The sequence below is a fragment of the Hordeum vulgare genome, chromosome 7H (assembly GCF_904849725.1).
Source record: "Hordeum vulgare subsp. vulgare chromosome 7H, MorexV3_pseudomolecules_assembly, whole genome shotgun sequence".
Lineage (NCBI taxonomy): Eukaryota > Viridiplantae > Streptophyta > Magnoliopsida > Poales > Poaceae > Hordeum > Hordeum vulgare.
In genome coordinates this window covers 549,919,784-549,923,531 of record NC_058524.1, presented here as the reverse complement: position 1 = coordinate 549,923,531, position 3,748 = coordinate 549,919,784, and positions in this window count along the sequence as shown.

The window sequence follows — 3,748 nt, the reverse complement described above, 5'->3', positions numbered from 1 at the left end:
GCAAGTAACATACCGAAGGACAAAGGGAATGACATACGGGATTATATGAATCCTTGGCACTGAGGTTCAACCGATAAAGATCTTCGGAATATGTAGGATCCAATATGGGCATCCAGGTCCCGCTATTGGATATTGACCGAGGAGTCACTCGGGTCATGTCTACATAGTTCTTGAACCCGCAGGGTCTGCACACTTAAGGTTCGACGTTGTTTTATGCGTATTTGAGTTATATGGTTGGTTACCAAATGTTGTTAGGAGTCCCGGATGAGATCACGGACATCACGAGGGTTTCCGGAATGGTCCGGAAACGAAGATTGATATATAGGATGACCTCATTTGATTACCGAAAGGTTTTCGGAGTTACCGGGAATGTACCGGGAATGACGAATGGGTTCCGGGTGTTCACCGGGGGAGCAACCCACTCCGGGGAAGCCTATAGGCCTTGGGGGTGGCGCACCAGCCCTTGGTGGGCTGGTGGGACAGCCCAAGAAGGCCTTATGCGCCAAGGATAGAAAATCAAAGAGAAAGAAAAAAAAAGGAGGTGGGAAAGGAGAGAAGGACTCCACCTTCCAATCCTAGTTGGACTAGGATTGGAGGAGGACTCCTCCTCCCTTGGTGGCGCAGCCCTTGGGGCTCCTTGAGCCTCAAGGCAAGCCTCCCCTCCCCTCCTCCTATATATATGGAGCTATTAGGGCTGATTTGAGATAACTTTTGCCACGGCAGCCCGACCACATACCTCCATGGTTTTACCTCTAGATAGTGTTTTTGCGGAGCTCGGGCGGAGCCCTGCTGAGATTAGATCACCACCAACCTCCGGAGCGCCGCCATGCTCCCGGAGAACTCATCTACCTCTCCGTCTCTCTTGCTGGATCAAGAAGGCCGAGATCATCGTGGAGTTGTACGTGTGCTGAACGCGGAGGTGCCGTCCGTTCGGCACTAGATCGTGGGACGGATCGCGGGACGGTTCGTGGAACGGTTCGCGGGGAGGATCGAGGGACGTGAGGATGTTCCACTACATCAACCGCGTTCACTAACGCTTCTGCTGGGCGATCTACAAGGGTACGTAGATCAGAAATCCCCTCTCGTAGATGGACATCACCATGATAGGTCTTCGTGCGCGTAGGAAATTTTTTGTTTCCCATGCGACGTTCCCCAACATAGAGTTCTTAGTATGATATTGGTTTTAGTTTTGCTTTTGGTTACCCCCTATGTAATCGTGCCTGTGAGTTATATATTAAGAAGTGTATTAGTTAAGGGCTTTGCTTCATGACATGATCTTGAGAAAGAATAGTAAAAGAACAAAAGCATGAAAGATCATATGATGATCTTATGGGAAGTCTTAGCTTCACATATAAGAAGAATGTTGATTGAAACTTGTTGTGGGTAGACAAACGTAGATCTTGGTCATTGTTGCAAATTATAGGAGGTAATAAAGAAAGAGAGGTTCACATATAAATATATCATCTTTGACACCATCCATGATTGTGAACACTCATTAAACTATTACATGCTAAGAAGTAGATGTTGGACAAGGACGACAACATAATGAATTATGCCTGCTTAGTTCTGAACAATGCTATATGACTAGAGATCCCTTAACATGTGACGCTTGCTTCCACCTCATATTAGCCAAAACTCCCGCACTAAGTAGAGATACTACTTGTGCATCCATGAACCATCAACCCAGTTTTGCCATGAGAGTCCACCATACCTACCTATGGATTGAATAAGATCCTTCAAGTAAGTTGTCATCGGTCAAAGCAATAAAAAATTGCTCTCTAAATATGTATGCTCTATTAGTATTTGGAAAATAAGCTCTATACAAACCTGTGATGAAGAAGACATAAAAGCGACAGACTACATAATAAAGTTCTTTATCACAGGGGGCAATACAAAGTGACGTTCCTTCACACTAAGAGATCACGCATCCAAACTTCAAAAAGCGCATGACAACCTCTGCTTCCCTCTGCGAATGGACCTTCTTGTACCTTTACTTTTGATCTTTAAAAGAGTCATGGTGATCAACACCAATTCCTTTTTGGCATTATCTTGGCAAGCATCATGTGTTAGGGAAAGATCTATATCAATATTTCAGTGTGGAAACAGGTAATCATGAATTATTATTGTTGACACTACCCTTGAGGTAAATAGTTGGGAGGCAAAACTATAAGCCCATATCTTCCTCTGTGTCCGACTGAAACTTTGATTCCATGAGTACAATGTGAGTTTTAGCAATTGTGGAAGACTAAAAGATGATTGAGTATGTGGGTTTGCTTTATAAGCTCTTATTTGACTCTTTCCCATGTTATGGTAGATTGCAATTGCTTCGATGACTAAAGACTATTGGTTGTTGATTCTCCATAAGGTTCTTGATCCATGCTTTACATTATGAAAGCATTATCACTTTAGCATAAGAGATTATATGCCTTTATTGCTCTTCTAATTGTGATCATGATGCCTTCATGCCCGTATTCTATTTTCTCGACACCTCTATCTCTAAACATGTGGGCATATTTATTGATCTCGGCTTTCGCTTGAGGACAAGCGAGGTCTAAGCTTGGGGGAGTTGATACGTCCATTTTGCATCATGCTTTCATGTTGATATTTATTACACTTTTTGGTACAATACTTATGCCTTTTCTCTCTTATTTTGCAAGGTTTACATGAAGAGGGAGAATGCCGACAGCTGAGATTCTAGACTAAAAAGGAGAAAGTCTGGGAGACCTACTCTGCGCAACTCTAAAAGCCGTGAAAATCAACGAAGATTTATTTTGGAATATATAAAAAATACTGGGCGGAAGAAATACCCGAGGAGCGCCAGCAGGAGGCCACGAGCCTGCACGGCACGCCCCCCTAATCGCGTCGTGGTGGCTCGTGGGCCCCCTGCTGGCTCTCCGACGCCCATCTTCCTCTATATGAACGCTTTCGTTCCAGAAAAAATCAATACGGAGCTTTCGGGAAGAAACGCCGCAGCCACGAGGCGGAACTTGAGCAGAACCAATCTAGAGCTCCAGCAGGGCTGTCCTGCCGGGGAAATTTTCCTCCCAGAAGGGGAAATCGTCCCCATCGTCGTCACCAACACCCCTCTCATTGGAGGGGACTCATCTCCAACAACATCTTCATCAGCACCGTCTCATCTCCAAACCCTAGTTCATCTCGTGTATCGAATCTCCATCTCACGACTCCGATTGGTACTTGTATGGTTGTTAGTAGTGTTAATTACTCCTTGTAGTTGATGCTAGTTGGATTACTTGGTGGAAGATTATATGTTCAGATCCTTGATGCTATTTAATACCTCTCTTATTATGATCATATTTATGCTTTGTGAGTAGTTACTTTTGTTCCTGAGGACATGGGATAAGTCTTGCTAGAAATAGTCATGTGAATTTGGTATTCATTCGGTATTTTGATATTATGTATGTTGTCTTTCCTATAGTGGTGTTATGTGAACGTTGACTACATAACACTTCACCATTATTTGGGCCTAGAGGAAGGCATTGGGAAGTAATAAGTAGATGATGGGTTGCTAGAGTGACAGAAGCTTAAACCCTAGTTTATGTGTTGCTTTGCAAGGGGCTGATTTGGATCCACTAATTTAATGATATGGTTAGACTTTGTCTTAATACTTCTTTCGTAGTTGCGGATGCTTGCGCGAGGGGTTAATCATAAGTGGGAGGTTTGTCCAAGTAAGGGCAGCACCTAAGCACCGGTCCACCCACATATCAAACTATCAAAGTAACGAACGTGA